At 41.2% G+C, this 25,011-nt stretch overlaps 2 protein-coding genes across 2 annotated transcripts in view; one reads left to right on the top strand and one right to left on the bottom strand.

Moving 5' to 3' along the window:
• Positions 1 to 25,011, bottom strand: part of LOC125901590 (ubiquitin carboxyl-terminal hydrolase 37-like) — a 311,232-nt gene that overhangs the window by 154,215 nt on the left and 132,006 nt on the right. Inside the window, exon 2 of the mRNA XM_049597312.1 lies at positions 3,294 to 3,434. The gene's annotated coding sequence lies outside the window, so the exon portion shown is untranslated. The remainder of the gene's footprint in view (positions 1 to 3,293; positions 3,435 to 25,011) is intronic.
• The window catches only part of tmtopsa (teleost multiple tissue opsin a), a 119,962-nt gene that overhangs the window by 31,003 nt on the left and 63,948 nt on the right, over positions 1 to 25,011 (top strand). The gene's annotated exons all lie outside the window — the stretch shown is intronic.

Below are 25,011 nucleotides of genomic sequence, written 5' to 3'. Positions count from 1 at the left end.
CTTGTATCAAGGGTTCAGGCTGCTGGTGGTGGTGTAATGGTGTGGGGGATATTTTCTTGGCACACTCTGGGCCCCTTAGTACCAACTGAGCATGGTTTAAACACCACAGCCTACCTGAGTATTGTTGCTGACCGTGTCCATCCCTTTATGACCACAGTGTACCCATCTTCTGATGGCTACTTTAATTTGATTTAATTTAACAGTGAATTGATTAATTGTTAAAAAAAATCCGCAGACTATTCGATAATAATAAACATTAGCTGCAGCCCGAATGTTGCAGATACAAGAAAAGTTGACAGTTCAGAGAAACATCGTATAAAAGCTGGTAACTGCACACAAGTGCTATTCTTCAAAACCCTCCACTGCTGCTGTCAGAATCTGCTGCTGACCTTACTTGACAGCCTGATCCTCTGACCCCCATCACTTACATGCTTCATTGCATCTTGTGGACGTGTAGATTAATAAAACAAACTCTCCAAAGGAGCACAGATGCAGGGAAACCATCATGTGCATGCAAACAAAAAAGCAACTACAGGTGCTCCTCGCGTAAACTAATGCAGTCTAATACAAGAGCAAGGCAAAAATCCTCCCTTCATGAAGGTTATAAAGTTGAAACTGTTTGAGACGTGGTGATTTGCATTTCATTACACTGGGAGGTATTGCTTATATTTTGTCCGACTGTTTTATATCAGTAAAGGTAGACTGAATATCAGAAACACCTCTCATAGCTGGGATGTTTTATTAGACTGCCTTGGTTTTAGAGGTTCTAAAAAACTGGCACCGAAGCATATAAGTGGTCTTACTGGTTCACAGAACAAGAGTTAGATATGTTGGAATATAAATCTGAAAGGATGGTCGGCATTTTTTTTGCATTTTAACAGAGGCTATAAATGTCCCCACTGAAGCTGCACAACTATGTGTCAAGACACAACTGCACAGATTGTATTATTACTCATTCTCCAAAGGCTTACTGATTGGTGTGCGATTACCTTCCACATTGATTAATCATCCCTAAGAGGTGAGTGTAACATACTGTATGTAAGAGGGTTTAGTGTGAGTAAGTTGTAACATCCCCATTCACAAAGAAGGGCAAAGTAGTGACAATGCCAACCACTGCACCACCGTGCCGTGCAACGTTTTAAAATCTTCATCAGGCAAACAGACGGACAACCCAAAACATAAAGCCTCAGGACAGGGCTATCACTGATGCTGAGGCATAAAATCCTGTTTTTTGTTATCTTTGCCACCATCCTGACTGTAAGGGAGCATGTAAGGACAATTCAACGGGGCACAGCTGTGATGCGTGCATTGTCCAGAGTGGCTGCGATCAGCTCCAGTGGCTGCATCACAGCCAGAATGCGGCCACCTTGCAGAGATCTGCACTCTACTGAGTGCACTTTTCTAGTTTTGTCTTTAGTGTCCCACAGATCTCCACAACAACAGCTTCTCAAAGCTTCAGAACCAGTATAATCAGTCCAGTTTAATACCAGCTCTGTGACTCTGGTCACACATTAAAGACAATCTGCTGCCCATGTCCAATTCTGCTGTTGCTACAAATCTGTGTCTGTTTGTTTCATTGTTCACTTCAGGGCCCCTGATGTTACTCACACCAAAAACTTAGCCCACACACACACACACACACAAACGCACACACACACACACACACACACACACACACACACACACACACACACACACATTACACAGAAACAGAGAGGTAGAGAGGAGACACAGCTGTGAAAACACTTCTTAGCAACCCTTGGAATGAAAATTGCCAGCACTTCTGTTTGATACGAGCTCGGTGGGGGACTGGCGAGATGCTGGAGGGCACGGCTGCCGCACTGCCGAGCAGGCTGCACGCTTAAAACGCAAATTAGCTCTCCGTTAGACTGGCTCCAGGATGAAGCTCTTGTTCTCTTTGTTTTACAAGTGCCTTGTCTTTGCTCATTGTCTTGCTGGGTCCTTGATTTTTTTTACTTGTTTTATTTCTTCTGTGGGATCCTCCTACCCTCTGAGCATCCACAGCTCCAACTCTGTATCCCTTTTATGACAAGTCTTTGGACTATAACACGTATCTTGCTTGTGCGTGTTCTTCTGTCTCACTCACATTTCCACACATTCACACCCTGATTGTCCATATCAGTGCTTACTATTCTGAATCTGTGAACACACACACACACACACACACACACACACACACACACACACACACACACACACTACAATGGCTCATTTCATTGTCTGCAGTGACTGCTTCAGTTCCGTCTTTCTCATTCCCCTTTCTAAGCTCTCTTTCTCCATCTCCCAGCTCAGTGTGTGCCCTCTTCGCATATTTTCTCCCCTTTCACTGTGCCATCATCATCCATCTTTTTCACCTTGGTTGTCTCGGCTGTCATTATCGCTTCCATCCCATCTCCACCCCTCATCACCTCTTCAGAAAACAGCCCAAAATGTGCCTTTATTTCGTATAACAATGAGAAAGATGTTGACATCCGAAGGCAAGTAGTTTCTTGTGCATACAAAACAAGCCAAACAAAAAATGAGGTGGGAAGCCTTTGTTTTGAATGATGTGCACATGCTCAAATGCTCTGTTCACAGTCACAGTACACCCTCACCGCCAAAACAAACACTGAATATCCAGCAGAGTTAAGTTTTCTATGATGCTTTGGAGCAAAGGAAACAAACCATAAGCGAGTGGTGCTTTCAGTTTAGAAAGAACCTGGACATATACCAACATCTGTATCAGACTGTTCCTCCTCCTCCTCCTCAGTAGTTTATGACCTGCTGACTTAACCTAACTCTTCAAATAATGACACTTGGTCAGTGGCCACCACCACAAAGAGCGAGAGATTCAAAACAACCAGAAGGCAACTCAAAAACAACCACAATTAGACACAAAACAACCACAAAGAGACTCAAAATGACTACAAAGAGACTAAAAACAACCAAACAAAGACTCAAAATGACCACAAAGAGATTCAAAACAAACACAAAGAGACTCAAAACAACCACAAACAGCTTCAAAATAACCACAGAGCTACAAAGCAACTACAAGGAGACTCAAAACGAAAACAAAGATTTAAAACGACCCCAAAGAAATTCAAAATGTCCACAGGAATCAAATATCAAGGAATCACCAAAATGTATATAATTCATCCTTAAAAATAAATGTCTGTACAAACTTTTATGGCAACCCAGACCAACATGTCATGTCCAGCAGCATGGTACTAGCATGGAAGCATAGACTAAAAGTTGACCCCAGAATGCAAATTACATATTTTTTTTTCTTCTACCTGTAGTTGTATGCATCACCCAGGAGAGAGTGATGCCCAGGGAGATCTTCAGGTAGTTGGAGGAGTCGGCCTCAGTGGGGGCCACCATGGTGCTGTAGCGCTCATAGGAGAGGACAGTCAGAGTGCTCACGGAGATGATGCCTACAGGGTAGATACAAACATGAACCATTACACAATCTAGACTGATTAATAGCACTACATGTAAGAGGAAAAATATGTACTTTTGATTTTTGGGTGAACTGTCCCTTTAAGACAGTTGGTTTTTTTTTTTTTAAGCTGGTATCCAGTCTTGGAGGTTTTGGCACGTTTTAATACTTCAGTTTATGTGTTGTTTCTGCTTTCTTTATATACAATCCATTCATCAGTCATGTGACTTACAGATCAACATACATACTTAATATACAAAACTACATTAATCACCATCTTTTTAAATAAACAGCTGTTACAAAACACAATGTCTCAGCGACTTGTAGTGAAGCTCACTCTAGTCTGCAGCTCACAGTGTGTGTGGTGTTGAAGATATACACTTTACAGAACATAAATATGAGATTTTGGACATCATTATGTTTCATATGCCACCGTTTAGCCCTGATGAAAGGTGCAGGTAGCATCATTTGCTGCGACTGCCAATAACTGCAGGTACAGAGCAGCACTTTTCAAGTACTCCAGCTTTGGGATCCTTCACATCTGCCAACCCCTCACTAACAATCTGTGGACATATTGAGAGCACACGCAGCCTGCACGTACATCCAAGCTGTGAACCGCCATCAACTAGACCCTGCTGATACTTTAATTGATGGCCTCACTGAGGAACACTTCCTCCAAATTATGGTCAAAAGAGCAGCCAACCTCTAAAAACCATTAGGAAACGTGAGACAAAGATTTAAACTGGAGGGACGGCGCTGTAAAATTGATAATGTGCTCATCAGTAGCTGCAGTCCGGTTTTATATGTTTAAAGCAGTCCAGTGTGGTGGTCGTTTATGTGGCAGTAAAACCACAAGGAGCCTCTGTGCATCAGAAGATGTTTATTGACGTTCAACGTCACAATAGCCCTCACAAGGATCAAAGGCTCAGTTATAGTGTCCTCAGAGACAATAACAGTCCCACAATCAGATCTCTACAAGTGCACAGTTACTCCAGCTCTTACACAGAGGTCACTGAGTTCAGACCACTCTGACTAAAGCCACCAGAGTCTGTGTCCATTTTTATCTTAAAAAGCCAGAGAGCTCTAACAAGCACTCTGACCATTTTATCACTGATCAGATCTGGTCTTGAACTGAGTGGAGAAGTTATATCATTTTAATTTGTTGTCACAGGCACATTAATTATTTTTTAATATTATTTTTATATTCTTTTTGCCTTTATTTGATAGGACAGCTTAAGAGTGGAAGGGGGAGAAAGTATGAGATGCAGCAAAGGCCCACAGGTTGGAAGTGAACCCAAGCCACTGCTGTAAGGATGCAGCCTTGGTGCATGGGGTGCCTGCTATACTAGGTGATCTACTGGGTGCCCCAGGTACATTCATTTTCCGTGACCGCTTATCCTTTCAGGGGTCGCAAGGGAGCTGGAGCCTATCCCAGCTGACACTGGGCGAGAGGCAGGGTACACCCTGGACAGGTCACCAAACCATCACAGGGCTGACACATAGAGACAAACAACCATTCATGTTCACATTCACATCTACAGACAATTTTGGAGTCACCAATTAACCTGCATGTCTTTGGACTGTGGGAGGAAGCCGGAGTACCCTGAGAATACCCACGCTGACACAGGGAGAACATGCAAACTCCACACAGAAGGGCTCATGCACCCCGGGTTGGAACACCCACCCTGGGTCCAAACCAGGAACCCTCTTGCTGTGAGGCCACAATGCTAACCACTGTACCACTGTGCTGCTGCCCCAGGTACATAAATAGTAGATGTAGGAAGGTTTGGTGCGGTGCCAACAGTGACGTGGGCGTTGCACCCGACCAACGTTGTCAAGAGGTTGCTGAGCCGGAAGGCAGAGTTTTCAATTTACTGCTCTGTCTACGTCCCAACCCTCACTTATGATCATGACCTTTGGGTAATGACCAAAAGAACGATATTGCAGATACAAACGCAATTTTGGATGGGCCCGTCGTCAAATGAAATCACTCTGATTGGCAGGTCAGCTCAGTGCACAAGAAACGGTAAGATTATTTTTCTTTAGCCACTGAGCTCTTCAGCAGAAGGGTTTCCTGATGGTTTGTGTCACTGTTCACTGGTGCATGGTAAATATGCTCTGTTCTTTCAACATTGGATTGTGTTGTTAATGTGCTAACTGGCTAATTAGCATCAAGACACTCTTCCTGGTTTACCTTTCTATATGATGATTACAGACTACTGCCGTCTGCTGGTGTGGAGACTTATTTCCTCTCATGCAGGCGCAGAACATACAGTGGTGGAAAAAAGTTTTCGGACATCCTGAAAATTTTACACAATCTAAAATAGTATCATGAAATATTTGTGGAAAAATCTTTTTTGTGTTTCAAAAGGTGTGGCTGCATTAGACAGATACAAACAAATACAAATTATATTTTTTTGTTTATTGTTTACAAGAAAAACTAACAAAACTAAATTCTTGACAGTTTCAATATGTCAGTTCTCAACATTGTCGGTATCAAAGTCAACAAATAACAGAGAATGTGTTCAAAACTGAACAAAAAATAAATAAACCATCACATCATCAAATTAATATTTAGTAGTCCTGCCACTGGCACGTAGTAGAGCTCTAATCCTGGCTGGCATGTTCCCCACGAGCCTTTCACACTGTTGAGGGGTAATCTTGTCCCATTCTTCTTGAATTACTGCTTTTAATTCTTCTAAATTCTTTGGTTCATGCTTTGAAACAGACCTTTTGATAATCCACCACAGATTTTCAATGGGGCTCATGTCCGGGGATTGAGCTGGCCACTCTAAGACCTGGATACTGTGCTCCTGCAGCCAGGTTCTACTGGCCTTGGATGTGTGGCAAGGGGCATTATCTTGTTGAAACATCCAGTTTTTACCTCGGAACAGTGCACGTGCAGAAGGGAGCATGTGGGTTTGGAGAATGGTACAATACTTGGTAGAGTTCAATGTGCCATCACAGACAGTGAGATGACCAGCACCAGCAGCACTCATGCATCCCCAAACCATGATACTGCCTCCACCATGCTTGACAGTAGGTACTGTACATGCTGGAGATAATGCTTCGCCTGGCCTTCTGCGTCCCCTCACATTAGTAGGAGGAAGATAAAGCTGGAAACTGGACTCATCTGACCACAAAATCTTCTTCCAATTCCTGGCTGTCCAGTTCTTGTGTGCCTGGGCCCAACGACGCTGGGCTAACCTCTGTCTCTCATTGATCAGGGGCTTCTTGATAGCCTTGTAGGACCTTTAAGCCATGATCTAAAAGTCAGCCACGTACAGTGCGGGTGGAACACTGGACACCAGTTTGGTTTGACCACTGCTGCTGAAGCTCCTGTGATGTCATTCGGCGGTTTTGCCTGCACATGAAGATCAGGATGCGGTCATTTATTGCTGAAGAAAAACCCAGATCTTGGTTTGTCTTCCTAGCTGTTTGTTCGTCTGTATTTCTTCAGAGTGTATCCAACTGCTGAAGGACTGCATCTGCACTTCCTGGCTATCTGGCGGCAGCTGTACCCTTCCTGGCTGAGAATCTTTATCTTCAGGCGTGTTTCCTGCGTTAGGTTCCTTGTTTTAGCCATTTTTGTGTCTGAAGAACTTTCAGATGTGCTGGCTTTATGTAGATACGAAGCTTGGCAACAAAAATTGTGTCTTTTAATAAAAAGAACGACCTTCATCACTGGTACCAAAATGACCCAATACTCAAAATTTCTTATGTATTTTTATGGAACCAATCAATTTTAAGTTTTTAATGGCTTTTTTAGGATTTATTTAGTATTTTGGCTGTGACTGTACTAAAAGAAATTGCACTTGAAGACCTAAGAGTGATTCTTAATGCAGTATTTCAGAAATGCACGGGGTGTCCGAAAACTTTTTTCCACCACTGTATGTGCTGGTTGGCTATGGGCTGGAGTCTTTGCGGTGTGTTAATGTATAACTTTATGGCCAAGATACAGGCAACATAGCAGAGGGCACTTCCTTGCGCTAGTTCTCTTAAGTTAGTGTGCCGTGTCTGGGCCTTTAGAGAAAGGGTGAGGACAGCAGACATCAGAGGGGTCTCGGAGTAGAGCCGCTGTTCCTTTGTGTAAAAAAGGGCCAGCTGAAGTGGTTTGGGCATCTGATCAGGATACCACCTGTGTGCCTCTCATTAGAGGTTTTCCAAGCACATCCAACTGGTAGTAGGCCTGGGAACACCTCAGGATCCCCAGGAGGGCCTGGAAAGCCTTGCTGTAGAGAGGGGACATCTGAAGTACTTTGCTTAGTCTGTTGCCCCCACAGCTCGACCCCGGATAAGTGGATGAAAATAGAAACATGGGAAGGATTTTATCTAGTGTAGACAAGAATCAATTATAACTGCTCAAGCTTTCATCACTTTCAAATTTGCACCATTGACTTCCACCAAAAACAGTTTCTCAAATGGGGTGTCTGTGTGTGACCAACACTGTAATTACACACCATGTTTGCCCTGTATTTACTCAGACAATCCACACACAACAAAATGTGCGAAATTTGATTTCATTCACATGTAAACTGTAGGGCATATGCTGCCTTTTTGTGCGCAGACGCACTGTGAAACTCCTGCAGAGTTGGGAGACCCCTTAATGAAGCTGGCAAAAGCATGTATCATTAGTTTAATTCATAACTGAGATAAGCTCATTTAATATCAGCTCAGGGGCCATTTATTTTACTTCATATTAAAACCAATTAGAAGAGATGTGAAGGAGCTAATGTTTCTCACGGCTGCCAGAATAATAATAATATATGAGCAGAGCTAGATGGTGAAATAGAGGGTTAATTTAGGTGGGTGGTATTAAAGTGTAGAGGTAATATATACCATGAGCCTACTTTATCTTCAGTCTCGTGTGAATGTCCCTCATTGACCTTCTGCTGAAACAGTAGCAAGATGATTAATCATGGTGGTAATATTTGAGAATACAGCATAATGAAACTGTTTCCAGTAGGAGTGGACGACATGGCCAAAATCTATCATCGTATATTTAATTTTATATAACGGTAACAGTTCATGATTGTTCTGTAAATGTAATTAAGAAATTGTTTAAAAATAACCATACTTCATCACATTTGATTATTTTCTTCTCTTATTTGAAACTTCCACACAAACAGAAACTACTGCCTGACATGAGGCAACACTCGAGTTACAAAATGAAACAAAAGACTAAAAACAGGAAAAACAAACTTCTCTCAGAATGGAAGCTTAAGGGTTTCTGAGAACAATAGTTTTAAGTATTACAGGTTTCTATATTTACAACTTTACTTTCGTCCTTCATGTCTGCCCAAATCACGTTGCCTTGCTAGTCAGCTTAAGTAGGTATAGCTGCAGTTGGAACAGCTTCCTCACACCACCCACTGTACCTACAAAATCAGCACCCTTTGTCCCTACATTCAAAAGCAAAAACCCGGAAGAAAATATTATGCTACTATTCAGTTAACTCCAAAATGTTAGGTTAAAAGAGAGGTGGTTAAGGTTGGGTTACATCTCGCTACTTGTAAGGTGAAACAAGCCTCATATTCATTCATTAAAATGTCGCATTGTAGCAGGGTTCAAATAACCAACGCATTGGTGGGTTTGTCTTATACTGGTGGTGGGTGTGGTTTGTCGAGGCATTTCGTTTCTATACATGTCTCAGGAAGCTGTAATTGCAAGATCACAAATGAGAATCACACGGGGATCTCAAGATTACAAGATCACGTGAGAATCCAGCCCTGATTTGCTACAAAGCCTGCCCTGAATAGAGTGCTGCAGAGCTAATGTTTTTTTTTTTGTAGTCCAACCCAGAAGTTAACATCCTCCTGGTTCCCTCGACAAAAAGCCAACGGGATTTTTCCATTGGATTTTAGATTACTGCAGAAAATAATCTCTGTGGTAAACAAACAGAGCTTGTAAAGCTTCTGTAGTCTCATTTAGCCACTTGTAAGTAACCGCCTTCTTTAAGACACATAAAAGCTTCAAAATTCAAGAGTGGGGTTTTTACTGGTGTTTTTTAGGTCATAGAACAAATCAAGAAAAAATATCTTTAACTTGTGTTAACCATAGACCTTATTTATTGTATCTAACCAAAAACCTATTAAAAAAATAGAGCTGTATCCAACTCCACACTTGGTGGTTCAATACAAATATTGGCGGCACAATGGAGAAACTTGGGAAGAAATGACCCAAAACTTAGCAAGAGCACTAGTAAGCGAGCTAACTACGCTAACGACGACTGGAAATATACAAAAGCATTTTTTGCAAACACTAGATATCAAGATTAAAATTGCAACTACAGGTGCTGGTCATATAATTAGAATATCATGAAAAAGTTGATTTATTTCAGTAATTCCATTCAAAAAGTGAAACTTGTATAATGTATACATTCATTCCACACAGACTGATATATTTCAAGTGTTTATTTCTTTTAATTTTGATGATTATAACTGACAACTAGTGAAAACCCCAAATTCAGTATCTCAGAAAATTAGAATATTACTGAAGACCAATACAAAAAAAGGATTTTTAGAAATGTTGGCCAACTGAAAAGTATGAACATGAAAAGTATGAGCATGTACAGCACTCAATACTTAGTTGGGGCTCCTTTTGCCTGAATTATTGCAGCAATGCAGCGTGGCATGGAGTTGATCAGTCTGTGGCACTGCTCAGGTGGTATGGGAGCCCAGGTTGCTCTGATAGTGGCCTTCAGCTCTTCTGCATTGTTGGGTCTGGCGTGTCGCATCTTCCTCTTCACAATACCCCATAGATTTTCTATGGGGTTAAGGTCAGGCGAGTTTGCTGGCCAATCAAGAACAGGGATACCATGGTCCTTAAACCAGGTACTGGTAGCTTTGGCACTGTGTGCAGGTGCCAAGTCCTGTTGGAAAATGAAATCTGCATCTCCATAAAGTTGGTCAGCAGCAGGAAGCATGAAGTGCTCTAAAACTTCCTGGTAGACGGCTGCATTGACCTTGGAACTCAGTGGACCAACACCAGCAGATGACATGGCACCCCAAACCATCACTGACTGTGGAAATTTTACACTGGACCTCAAGCAACGTGGATTCTGTGCCTCTCCTCTCTTCCTCCAGACTCTGGGACCTTGATTTCCAAAGGAAATGCAAAATTTACTTTCATCAGAGAACATAACTTTGGACCACTCAGCAGCAGTCCAGTCCTTTTTGTCTTTAGCCCAGGCAAGACGCTTCTGATGCTGTCTCTTGTTCAAGAGTGGAGAGGAATGCGACAGCTGAAACCCATGTCTTGCATACGTCGGTGCGTGATGGTTCTTGAAGCACTGACTTCAGCTGCAGTCCATTCTTTGTGAATGTCCCCCACATTTTTGAATGGGTTTTGTTTCACAATCCTCTCCAGTGTGCGGTTATCCCTATTGCTTGTACACTTTTTTCTACCACATCTTTTCCTTCCCTTCGCCTCTCTATTAATGTGCTTGGACACAGAGCTCTGTGAACAGCCAGCCTCTTTAGCAATGACCTTTTGTGTCTTGCCCTCCTTGTGCAAGGTGTCAATGGTCGTCTTTTGGACAACTGTCAAGTCAGCAGTCTTCCCCATGATTGTGTAGCCTACAGAACTAGACTGAGAGACCATTTAAAGGCCTTTGCAGGTGTTTTGAGTTAATTAGCAGGTTAGAGTGTGGCACCAGGTGTCTTCAATATTGCACCTTTTCACAATATTCTAATTTTCTGAGATACTGAATTTGGGGTTTTCATTAGTTGTCAGTTATAATCATCAAAATTAAAAGAAATAAACACTTGAAATATATCAGTCTGTGTGGAATGAATGTATACATTATACAAGTTTCACTTTTTGAATGGAATTACTGAAATAAATCAACTTTTTCATGATATTCTAATTATATGACCAGCACCTGTAATGTCCAGTTTTTGGGACTCATTCCATGTATAATTCTGTGTAGTTTTCAGCTGTGTTTTATTGACTGTAGACATAATTTCAGTTACATCAAAATACATTTACTTACGTAAAATTGGATATGCTGTAAATTCAATCTTTAACTTGCTACCTGGTAAAAGTTGACAGAGAAAGAGCTACTGACCCATAAACGTCAAATGTCCATATTATTTTAACACAAAAGCTTTCCTGTGTGTATTAGTGACCCGGCAGCTTAAACCACTTCTACCACATGGGTAAAATTATTAAATTATTCATCATCGGTATGTTAATTATTAATATTTGAGCCATAGTTCTGTCAGGAGTTTTGATGGCTGTCATCAAAATGTCATACTGTACAGTAAATGTGCATCTTCTAATTCCCATTGCATTTGCTTCCAGAGTAAACTGGGACAGAAAGATCTGAAAATATCAACCCCAGTTTTTCACTTATAAGCTTTCATGTTGACATCCCAGAGGAAATCAAAGTGCAGGCATCAAAGTTACTGACAAACTGTAAACCACATACTGGCAACATGGCTGGCTGTCATAGAATCAATGCAAAGTGTGGCTGGATCTGGATCACGCATCTAAATAGAGCTCTGAGAACATTTAAGCCCAGTTCAGACCAAAGATTCACGACAAGACAAAACTGTTTTAGATGATGCAGAGAAAAGTTACAGCGGTGCTGGCCCATCTCAGCTCAACTCATGCTGGCTGATGCTGTCGCCTGTGACTCAACTTGTCAGGTCGCCCATGGCTGGTTTTAGAATGTAATGCACTTCACCTGCTTCATCCTAAATCTGACCTGAGTTTGTGCCCAGTCACAGAGCTTAGACTTAGACTTTTTTTTTTAACCATAATTACAATTCAACCACTGTTGCCATGTGCAGATATTTTAGGAAGAAAGTATTTGAAAAAAAGGTTTCCAGAGTTTTCAGAGGAATCCAAATCATGTTTTGGTCCAGTGACAGGGATGGAATTTACCAGATGTCTTCGCAAACTGCATTTTGCAGGACCTTTGAGATGGGACAGCACCACCAACCCAATAAAATTTATCCAATCATGACGTGAACTTTGAAGGAGGAAGCCCTGAATTGGGACACACAGCTTAACCCTGTAAAACCCACTGTTGCAAATTTACAACATCACTTTTAACAATTCTAAAAAAAGGCCTGCAAATGTTTTTTTTTCTCAAGACCATATTTACATAGTTAATGGGTCCTATTGTTTGTCCTCACAATGCTATTGGATAGAAGAAGTGTTTATAGGTCTGGTCATCTGGCCATGAACTCACTCTACCTGCAAACTACCCGTTGAGCTCATCTCCTTTTTTTGCATGACTGGATTTGTCAGGATTAAAGTAAGTAAAATTCCTTAAATATTTTTTTGTGTGTTTATTACAATGTCTAGAACATGTACATATTTAGTTATTTTGGAAAACATTCATCAAATTTGATTTATAGCATGTTACGTCTATGTTGTAATTCTACAACGATGGGTCAGTGTGGTAGTCAAAATAGCCTGTGCTTCCTTACACATTACACAAGGTCACTACACTTCTCATATGGTCACAAATTGAAAAAAAAATGTAGTAGAAATTTAAAGTATTAGATGATTCATTGTAACTAAGCTCTAAATGTGCTTTTCTGTTAAATTTTTACTTAATTTAGCTTAGACCATAATTAAACACATGAATAAACTGTATGGGGTATTTGAAACTCCAGCATCTATAGCAGTATTTGAAACTCCCTGTATCTTTGTAGTTTTTTGTTTGTTTTTTAACTTCTAAATGATCCTGAGCTATTTTTCTCAGTGTTGCCCAAGCAGCAGTTTGTAGCATTGGGAGATAGAAAAACAGGTTCTGAATGTTCTGGATTTGTTGGGGCGTTGCCTGTTGCATTGTTCAGGGACAGGTGCAAATGGTCTTGAATGTGAATGTGTGCTCTGGGGGGATACATGTGTTCCTTTAGTGATTCAGTAACATCTAAAAAACTGCTTTGCCCATCACTACACCAAAGTGTAACAACATCAGCTGGTTCAAACTAACTGATGAACAGAGGCCAATACAAAAGTGGTAATGTGAGCTCAGTAGTGTGACATCATGTGGTATATAATATATATTTAAACAAGAGTTTAAACTGGAGAAGGATCTCTGGCATGAAAACAAAAAAGGATGTTTGTAACTTTAGAGTAAATAACACCAGAAGTCCTGAAGTCAGTGAAGATGTGACGGGCTGGACAGAAACCAGAGGATCTGTAACTTCTGTGATGATGATGATGATGATGATGATGATGATGGTGTGGGACATGAGTTTCATATTCAGTTTGAATGTCAGAATGAAGCTTAATGACTTCCAGAGAAAGGTATTAGCCAAAGTATTATTTGAACCGTCCATCTAAAGTCATCTGTTAACTGGGTGTTTTGTCTAAAGAACGTTGTTCCTCTGTTTGAGTAACATTGGTTGTACTATGGCCACGCTGTGTGCCATCCTTCAGTTATTGTATGTAATGTGATATGGTCTTGAAAATGAAAATAAGAAACTGAATGTATTTGCCATCATCCAAAGGTTTTTATCACCTTAACTGGGATCAGTGGACCAGCAGTATCTCTTTAGCCCATGAATTTAACGATCCAATGCCTGTTACATTGTTCATGGACAGGTGTGAATGGTCTTGAATGTGAACCTGTAAGTGCTCTGGGGGGATGCATGTGTTCCTTTTAGTATGATAAGTAGAGAACATAATAGGCCAGCCAGACAGTATTGTTTGAATGTAGTAAACAACATTGAAAGTGACGGAGGAAAAAGTTTTGTAAATATATTTTTTTCCAATATTTTATTTATAAATGCTTATTCATAAAACTGTGATTGTTGTGTGATTATTACTCATGATATATACTGTTATGGGGCTAAGTAAGCAATCAACCCTGCAAATGAATACTTAAATGTTCTGTATATCTGTTCAGACAAAGTGAGTACAAACACAGAAGTTCTGCTCCCAACTATGCCCAACGTTGCAAATTTACAACATTTCCCTAAAAACTTACTAAAATGTAAAAAATGTAAAAAAAAATTTGAAAACTCTTTGATTTCTGCATCAGATGCCTCCTAAAACAATATCTGAGAGGTCAAAAAAAATTGCTCATTTTTTTTCTATATCTGGGTCTTACAGGGTTAAGGCTGTCTTATTAAAGCTGTGCCCGAAAATGACGTGATGTGATCTGATTAAATCAAAACATGATCTGTCGTTTCTTGTGCAGCTCCCAAGCTGAGCCAATGGCTTACGACTGTGGTAGTCTTCCTGAAAACATACAGTGAACCTTTGTCTTTTTAAGATGAAGTGTCATGTCTCCTTAAGGAGCTGTCTTCGGTTGAACCTAAATGGTACCGACACTGGAATGCAGAGCACGTTTACAGACCACAACCAAAAATTTAATGTAGCTGACTCAAGAATTAATTGAATATAGATGATAAATAACACCCTGAGGCGATGGTTATCATCTGACAAAACTAATAGTTGCCAAAAGTTGGCTTAAAATGAGAGGAATGTGTTTGTGAGCTGCTCTGTATGTATGGTGGCCATTGTTTCTCTCCTTGCTAAAATCCTGGGCTCTCCGCCTGTCCTGACCCAGTAAGCAGTGGCCTAATTGGGGTATTTGAATGTGAGACAGCCTCTCATCTGGCACTGCCAGCCTCTGCAGCCATCTGTCTGTAGGATGTAGCAGCATTTCACTGTTGGCTGAGACACATACAGTCACACTGATTCATCCAGCAAAGCAGTGATGAACACTGATGCGTTCCTTGAAATTACAGAAGTCATTCTTTGCTATATATTTCAGGACACAGGTTTATTGAGGATGGATGCTTATGACAGTTTGTACTTGCCCCGACTCTGCCCCGTCTGTGTTTCTCCTCGGGATATAAATCTAACACACCTCTTGAGGATTCCCGTATTGGAAATGGGGCAGCAGCCACAGATATATTATCGCTTTGAGTGGGTTCCTCCTGACCTATTTTTATGTGTTCACTTGTTCTCCAGCCCTCCCTCATCAACCCAATCACCAGAATAAATGTTGGCACTGAAAGTTTCATTTGTAGGTTATCATATAGCAGATATGTTGAAACTTTACGTTTCAATGACAATGTGTGGTTAGGTTTAGGCACAAAAAATATTTGGTTATGGTTAGAAAAATAAATATATAAAATATCCAATTTTGGTGGCACATTTGCCACTGGAAATGCAGTGATGGCTTGCTAAAAAAAACACCTGCTTTTGGTGGCACAATCCCCGCTAGAAATGTAGTGATGGCTCACTAAAAAGCACTAAGTTTTGGTGGCAAACTCGCTGCAGGAAATGAAGTGATGGCTCCAATAAGAAGACTTGCTTTTGGTGGCATAAGCCCTGCTGAAAACACAGTGATTACTCGGAAAGACCCCTAAGTTTGGTGGCAAAATCCTCTCTGGAAATGCAGTGCTAGCTCACTAAAAGACTAAGAAACATTCGCATTTGGTGGTGCAATTTCTGCTGGAAATGCAGCAATTGCTTGTTAATAAAACAGCTGGTGTTGTTGTGTGCTGGTCTCAAATAGTGGATTAAAGCTTGGCATCTGTCTCGCCTAGGCATCACGCCACCCACCATCTCGTCCACCTCCCAATGACAAAGTCAGTTCATACACATTACTCAGAACTATGTAAGTTTAGAAATGTTGACAAATACAAATATAACATATTAACGGTTTGCAAAAAATGCCAACGTACAGAAAAGTTCCCAGCTCTACAGCCTCAGGGTGGGATTGCAGCACAGTGACCTGCGTCATCAGGACTCTCATTGATTTCTGTTGACTCTTCACAGTCCCTCTTCTCTTTTTCATCAAACTTTATGTATTGATTAAAGAACCAGAATGTAATCTGTCACCAGTCAGTTGATACTGTACTTTTCTGCAATATCACATACTGCAGTGAACGATAAATTATCTCTTAATTTTAAAACAGATGTATTGGACTTATTTTCTAGCATTTTCTTGGAATGCACAATATTGGATTTTTGTCAATATGTCAACATTTTTCCAACTCATTTTGGTTGATTGTTGATGCCGATACTGATATATGCACTGAATTATTCCACCTAATTAGAGAGAACATCAAGTCTCTCCACTCTAACAGGCTTAGATTACACTCTCCCTGAGACAACCCTAACAATAGTCACAACCAGGGATAATTTGATCTATTTTAACTAATTAAAGCATTGTCTTATAGGCCTGGCATTTAGGCAGAAATGTTCATTTCAGGCCATCTGCAATGTCTCACTCTAAAGCCTTAGTCTGCCAGTACCGATTGACATGCTGATATCAAAGTGCATTGCCTTTTTTTTTGTATTCTAATGTATATTTATGTCCAGTGACCTTCAGCATGCACTGGGGCGGTGTGCACCTCCAAATCTGAGGCCATGGTTCTCTGACAGAAACAGGTAGATTGTTACCTCCGGGCTGGAAGAGAGTTACTGCCTGAAGCAAAGGAGTATCTCGGGGTCTTGTTCAGGAGTGAGGGTAGAATGGAGCGTGAGATGGATTGGCAATTTGGTGCGGCTTCTGCAGTGATGCAGGTCAGGTACTGAGCCGGAAGGTAAAGCCCTCTATTTACTGGTACATCTACGTCCCAACCCTCACCTATGGTCATGAGCTCTGGGTAGTGACTGAAAGAATGAGATCGCGGATACAGGCAGCCGAAATGAGTTTCCTTCTTGGGGTGGCTGGGCTCAGCCTTAGAGATAGGGTAAGGAGCTTAGACCTCCAGAAGGAGCTCGGAGCTGCTGCTCCTTTGTGTCGAAAGGAGTCAGGTGAGGTGGTTTGGGCATCTGATCATGCAAGTGCAGAACGTATGTGCTCCTTGGCTGTCAGCTGTCGTCTTTGTGGTGTGTTCATGTGCAACTTTTTGGCCAAGACATGGGCGACATCAAGTTACGTAGCAGGAGGCCTTCCTGGCCTCGAGCTCCCTAAAGTTGCTTTGGTGTGTCTGAAGACTTCAGACATCTGGAAGGAGCTCAGAGTAGAGCTGCTGCTCCTTTGTGCCAAAAAGGGCCAGTGGAGGTGGTTTGACCATCTGATCAGGATGCTTCATGGGCGCCTCCTGTTAGAGGTGTTCCGGGCACTCCTCACTGGTATTAGGCCCCGGGGCAGACCTGGAACATGCTGGAGGGATTACATATCTCATCTGGCCTGGGCACACCTCAGGGTGCCCCAGGAGGAGCTGGAAAGCGTTGCTGGGGAGAGAGATGTCTGGGGTACTTTGCTTGAACTGCTGCCCCCGTGACCCGGCCCCGGATAAGCAGATGAAAATGAATGGATGACTTTTCTCTCACTATGTTTATTATGCAACAATTCAGCACAAGAAATTCCTTGTATGTGGGGAAAACCTACTTGGAGATTAAACAGATTTTGATAATGATTCTCAAATTCTGTATATTGGTATTGGCACTGCTGTGGTTACATTTTTGAAGAGGAAATGAAAAGCCTGATCTGAAGAAAAGAGACAGACAACTTGAGACTCACCCTTTATTTATTTCTAATCTCTATTATTTCTAAATTGAGTCTTAATTTTATGTCTTTCTTTTATGTTTTATTGGGAAGAACTTAAATAAATATATTTCACTTACTTATTGCTCCTCATTTTCCTCCGTCTCTATTCGCTCATGCAAAGTTGCATACTGTGTTTATCTGGATTGTTGTTGGCAGCTACTTTGTGTTGCTAAAATATCTGGGGCTGTATTCTCTAAACAGCCGAAGGCTAAAAGTAGCTCCTGTCTGCCTGAGTTAGGAGAAACAGGCGAGCCAGTTGTAACTTTAAGACTCCTTAGTTTTTGGTCTAAGAGGATTTCACAAAGCATTTTAGTGCTAAAACTAGCTCCTGAGTGTGAAAGAAGTTAAAGGGTGCTCAGAGGACTCCAAAATCACAAAGATGTGCTTCATGTCGCGTCTGGCTTGTGTCAGCGTTTTGGGAATATCCAAAGATAATACTCCCCTGTGTACTGATGAATATTGCATTTCACATTCACCGACACAGCCAGGTCACCTTTCCACCATAACTTCATTCATTCATAAAAATTAATGTCATTCATAACAGCAGGGTGTAGCCGGTCCCTCCTCTTAGCTTTGGAGTTTTCTCAGCTCAATTAGTGAAAGTTGCTCTCTGGAGTTTTGTGAATACGTCCTCAGCGGACACATTTAGGAGGGCTCCCAGTGTCAGATAAGACACTGTGCTGTGATGTGACTAACAGCACATCCATAAACAATTTAACTTTAAACAGATTGTCGAGTGGTACAGGAGCAGGGTCTGGCATAATAAAATGATGGCACACGTAGGGTTGTGTTTGCATTAAAAAGGGCATAAAATTAAAATACACCACTGGAAACTAACATTGAAAAGTCTTTTGTAACCCTGAGGCTGGAGGAAATGTAAATCTTAACATCTGTAGGATTGTACCTTGGCTAATTGTGTTTTCTCTCACTATATCTGATTAAATATTCATGTGGATAATGAATCTGCTGTTGGAATTTAATGTCCCCCTAATGCATTAAACTGGAGCCATACTGGGACAATAAATAATATTTCTACTGAATGTGTTTAAAACCGTACGGAGGGGAATCCTCCTGGTAAGAGGTGTGTGTGTGTGTGTGTGTGTGTGTGTGTGTGTGCGTGTGTGCGTGCCTGGTGTTTTAGGCAGTTCCAGGACACACTGATTGATGAGCTTTTGCCCCCTGCTGCTAACTGATGAAACACAAGAACATAACAAACAGTCTCATGCCTAATTTATACTTCTGCTGCTGTGCACCTACGATTCTGTGCCAGAATCCTGCACCTGTCATTATGTCTAAGTCAAAGCCACATCCGTTGATAAAAGTCCCGCAACCTGACCCCCACCTATGTTAAGCTGGATTCTCTGTTCTTGAATTTCAAATCCAGTGGAGTAAAAGTCTCTTTCACTGGTTGTACTCAATGCTGGGATGGTGAAAATATTCCAATCAATCACTGCCAGGTTAGGAAACATTTTAGCATGCAATAGCGAATCAGTCAATCACATGACAGCAACTCAATGTATTTAGGCATGTAGACATGGTCAAGGCGACCTGCTGAAGTTCAAGCTGAGCATCAGAATGGTGAAGAAAGGTGATTTAAGTGACTTTGAACATGGCATGGTTGTTGGTGTCAGAAACTGCTGATCTACTGGGATTTTCACGCACAACCATCTCTAAGGTTTACAGAGGATGATCCCAAAAAGAGGAAATATCCAGTGAGCAGCAGTTCTCTGGGTGAAAATGTCTTGTTGATGCCAGAGGTCAGAGGAGAATGGCCAGACTGGTTCAAGATGATAGAAAGGCAACAGTAACTCAAATAACCACTGCTTACAACCAAGGTCTGCAGAAGACCATCTCTGAACCAACAACATGTCCAACCTTGAAGCAGATGGGCTGCAGCAGCAGAAGACCACACCAGGTGCCACTCCTGTCAGCTAACAACAGGAAACTGAGGCTACAGTTCACACAGGCTCATCAAAACTGGACAATAGAAGATTGGAAAAACGTTGCCTGGTCTGATGAGTCTGGATTTCTGCTGCCACATTCAGATGGTAGGGTCAGAATTTGGTGTAAACAACATGAAAGCATGGATCCATCCTGCCTTGTATCAAGGGTTCAGGCTGCTGCTGGTTGTGGTGTAATGGTGTGGGGGATATTTTCTTGGCACACTTTGGGCCCCTTAGTACCAACTGAGCATGGTTTAAACACCACAGCCTACCTGAGTATTGTTGCTGACCGTGTCCATCCCTTTATGACCACAGTGTACCCATCTTCTGATGGCTACTGCCAGCAGGATAACGCACCATGTCACAAAGCTCAAATCATCTCAAACTGGTTTCTTGAACATGACAATGAGTTCACTGTACTCCAATGGCCTCCACAGCCACCAGCTCTCAGTCCAATAGAGCACCTTTGGGATGTGATGGAACGGGAGATTCACATCGTGAATGTGCAGCCGACAAATCTGCAGAAACTGTGTGATGCTATCATGTCGATATGGACCAAAATCTGAGGAATGTTTCCAGCACCTTGTTGAATCTGTGACACCAAGAATTTAAAAGGGGGTCCAACCTGGTACTAGCAAGGTGTACCTAATAAAGTGGCCGGTGAGTGTATCTGCCTGTAAGTGTCAGCACACGGCATTTTATGTTAAGCAATGCTAATTTCCGTTAAAGCATGTTAAAGGTAATTCCCATTATGTGATAGCATCGAGCTAACGGACTAAGCACTATTTGTTATCTGCCACATGGTTTTAACAATTAGAATCAGAGTAAGGTTTATTAACACGCAGGTTTTCACTTATAAGGAATTTGTCTTAGTAATACAATAAACATATTATGAGGAAATAAAATCGAGTACTGCAACAGTCAAAAACATAAATATAGAACAGGAAATAACAATACAAATATAAAAGATGTACTATAAAAATACTATAACATCACAAAAATATGTACAATAGAGCTGTTTCAGCTGTTATATTAGGAGTTATTTCAGCATTATACTGTACTGATTGAATATGCTTAGTTTTTATACACAATTCTGCTGTTCTATGAATAAACACTATTTTTTATTAGTTAAAAACACAACACGGTGAGTGGGATGGGACAGGAAGAAAAAAGAAACTACTCCTGTATTGCCCCCTAGACAGTACTCAGCATGTAATAAACATTTTGGATAATGTCTTCTTTGGCTCAGAGGGGAGCTTTTTGAAGTCTGAGAAAATACCCCAGATGATGTCATCGGGGTCTAACAAAAGACACTGCTGAGTTGCATTATGGGAATTGCAGGGGTCCAGTGTTTTCAGAGCTTTACTCATACTACAGATGAGGATATCAGGATATCTCGACCCCTGCTGCTTTGACTATGACCACCATCATCTTTAATTCTCTCTCGTGAGCCTCCCAAAGTAATAACAGTGCCATGCTAAATCTCTGGAATGTCCCTTTTATATCCTGCTGTGTTTTATAACCATATTTAAACAGCATATCTAAGTAAAACCCTGACAGTGTACGTGCCCTTCTGCTGTTTCATTCTTGCTCTCATTACACTGAAAACACTGTGTTAATTGGGTGCTTAGGGGCGTGACCGTCGAACCGGACTCCATGAAAGCTCGCTGACACTCAACGAGGTCATTAAGTCTCTGTTTGCAAGGCGCTGCCAAACTTCTGTGGATTGTGTGTCTTTGGCAGTCTGTGTGTGAATAATATAGACAGAACAAATTATCAAGAGATGCCTCCGCAGTGTCAGGAAAAGCTTGAACTTTACCGACAGCCTACCTCATTTATTCCTCCCCAATGCCAATTTTTCTCATTTACACATTTCGCACCGCTGTTGTATCACAGATGCCAACATTCAAATTGCATAAATGGAGGCTCTGTGATATTTAAAGGGACACTCTGCTGATTTTCAACTAGCTTTGTATCAAAGCAATTTGGGTTGTATGTGTAAATAATCTTTCCAGTGTAGTTCAACATTTTCATGTGTCGCCACCAGGAACACAAAGAGTATAGAAGCAGATCAAACTCTCTCTCAAACTCAGATCCTATGGTAAAACTAGGTAGTGCTGATCAAATACAAACCAAAAATCTGTTACTGTATTGCCTTTTACTCGCCTAAAATGTCTTCAGAAACATATTTTAGTGCACTGTTTGGCTGTAATATGAGGATTTGTGAACAGGAAGTGGGCACTATACTGTACTTTAAAAACAGAGGCTAAAAATATTGAGATCAAATGGTAAACCTAAGCAGTGCTGATAAAATATGAACCCAAATCTTTTACTGCTTTGCCTTTTTCTCGCCTGTTACGTTTTTAGAAACATATCTTAGCTCACTGTTTAACCCTTTGTGCAGCAGAAATGGTCTGCCAGTTCCTATACTGGTATGTTTGCTTATTGTGATATCATTTCTGTGAGTATCTTCAAATGCTTTCGGGCCCTAAAATTTGTATAACCTAAGCTTAAATGCTGTGTAGGTCAGTAATCAATAAAAGTACTGAAATTGCATCATAAAAAAATATCAGACGTTTTATCATCAAAATTTAAAAAATAAACGTTATTTGAACTGTGTTTGTTATTTCGTTTTTGAGATATGTTTATGTGTATGAGCAGAGTGCAAAGCTGTTTTGATAGATTCATTATATATTTCTCTGGCACCAACACACATTTTTGCATAGTTTTGCACCTCACTTGATGTTATCACGAGTGTACAACATGATGACAAGGTGGACAGGAGCCTGAGCTTGCAAAAATAATGTTATAGCTATAATAATATTATTATAGATTGATATGGATCATGCAAACAACAATCTCCCGAGGTCATTATGGGGAAATACTTGCAGCACCACATGGTGTCACCACGTTTGCACGACAAAAAAGGTAGGGTACCATAATGATGTGAGGATGCGGAAGATATAGGTCTTTGATCTCAGCTGCAAAAAGAATGAATGCTCTAGCTTTTATATTTTTCATTTTAGATCAATATATACAGGATCATGCAAACAACAATCTCCCGTGGCCATTATGGGGAAATACAGGTGGCACTGCACGTTGTCACCATGTTTGCACTGCACCCAAAGTAAAGCAACGTAATGACATAGTGATGGGAAGGACAGAAGCCTTAGCTTTCTGCTGCAAAGACAATGAATACTCTAGCTATTTTATTTTAGATTGACATATACAGGATCAAACAAATCAATCAAACAGTCTCCTGCCGCTGCTTGCTAAGTGTCTGTTTTAAAGGGTTCACTCTAACACAAGATCATTTTCTGTTTCAAAACAGACAACTTCACATTTCGTCACCCACCAGCGGGAGCGTTAAAATGCCCCAAGAATAAGTCCAAAAGACCGGGAAATGAGTTTGTGTTTTAGCACTCCCGCGTCCTTCGTCTCAAAGTCAACGGGTTTTTTGAATGGGTTTTTGGCTGGATGCCTGAAAAAGGTCTGTGGTTAACACAAGCTTAACAGACATTTACATTTTATAATACCACATAAAATGTGTCAGTAAATACTGAATTGCTGAATGTTGAAGCTAGTGCTGCACAATTGTATAAAAATGTGCGATTGCAATTTGAGTGGACAATATCGCGATTTACGATTGTGATTACAATATAATACATAAATGGTATCATTAGTCTTCTTGCTTGATTGAGTGTTTCCCCTACATTATATCAGGGGGACACTGACCTGACCTGACATAGTTACTTTATGGACAGCGTGTTAATAACCATCAACAGACTGAGCACAGTCAAATACGCTGCTCACACAGCAGCGCAGCATGGCACTGTACACACAGTGGAGCGAGCCTGTGTTGCGTTCAGGCATTGTCACGTAAATGACAAATTCCATCACGCCTCTGTGCTGTCTCGAGTGCTGATATAGATTGGTCGTGTTGCCGCGGGACGTGGCGACTTTAACTTTTATACTTACACAGCACGTCTTTCTGTTCAGCGTCGTCGTACCTGAATCCAAAGTATCGCCATGTAACAGACGGTTTTTTTTCGCCACCAACTCAGCCTGTTCATGGTTGTGCTCATGCTCTTCTTCAGCGTCTGTGTTGGTCACTGCTGCACGCTGGCTGCACACACCAGGATAGCTTGTGGGCGTGATGTCAACAAACTCCACACACTACAAGAGAGGCAGTCACGTTCACAGGCACACACGTTAACATTTATTTACATTAAATTGCAAATCGCAGCCTTTTATGCGGTTATTTAATTGCACAGCCTGACATCGCGATTGCAATTGCGATTAGATTAATCATGCAGCACTAGTTGAAGCTTTAATTCCAGTTCTGACCAAAGATTGGCAGCGAGATGAAACTGTTGCAGGTTTCAGCAGTGTCAACCGGTTGGTCTGAGCTCGACTCACGTACAGTCAGCTGGTTTTAGAACATACTGTAAAGCACATCACCTGTTTCTACAGCCAGTCAGCTTGTAGTAAAGTCCACTGGTAAAGTCAAAATGACCACAGACGACTTGTTCGCTGTATGCGCTTATGTCCCGCCACACACACACATTCTCATTGACTGATTAATTGCCGTTGCCTATTTATATTATTGAAGTGTCTTTATTGTGAATACAGTCCATCTGATGTTTGTTTTGTTTCCGTTTTTTCGCCGTTTCTTGACTACTACAAATGCAGCTGTAGCCAGTATCTCACTGTCACTATCCTCATTCATATTTTAAGAAGCTACAAATTATATTCAGCCACAAACTAAACCTGAAATGCTGAAAATCAGAACAGAAGTTTAGAGAGCTGTTGCATAAAGATGATACACCATCTCATCTAGTTGCATTGGTGTGAACCGGCAGGTTTTTGTCGCCAATATTTGGTCTGAATTGGGCTTTATATTTCTTAAAAAAAGCGGTTGCTAACAAGAGGCTACAGGAGCCTACAGAGCTTAATCATGCTGACCACGGCATTACAGACTTGTTGTGGTGGCATCATTAAGTCATGCGACTGTAGTCTAGTTCACAGTCCAAAAGTGGGTTGTGGGTCCATTCTGAATGGACCATAAGTGACTCACGAACATGTCAAGTTTGTAAAAAACAAACGGAAAGTTACCTGACAGAGACAGCAAACTAGCTCGACGACATGGC

This window comes from Epinephelus fuscoguttatus, linkage group LG15 (genome assembly GCF_011397635.1).
Source record: "Epinephelus fuscoguttatus linkage group LG15, E.fuscoguttatus.final_Chr_v1".
NCBI lineage: Eukaryota > Metazoa > Chordata > Actinopteri > Perciformes > Serranidae > Epinephelus > Epinephelus fuscoguttatus.
This window is presented reverse-complemented; position numbering and strand designations above follow the sequence as displayed.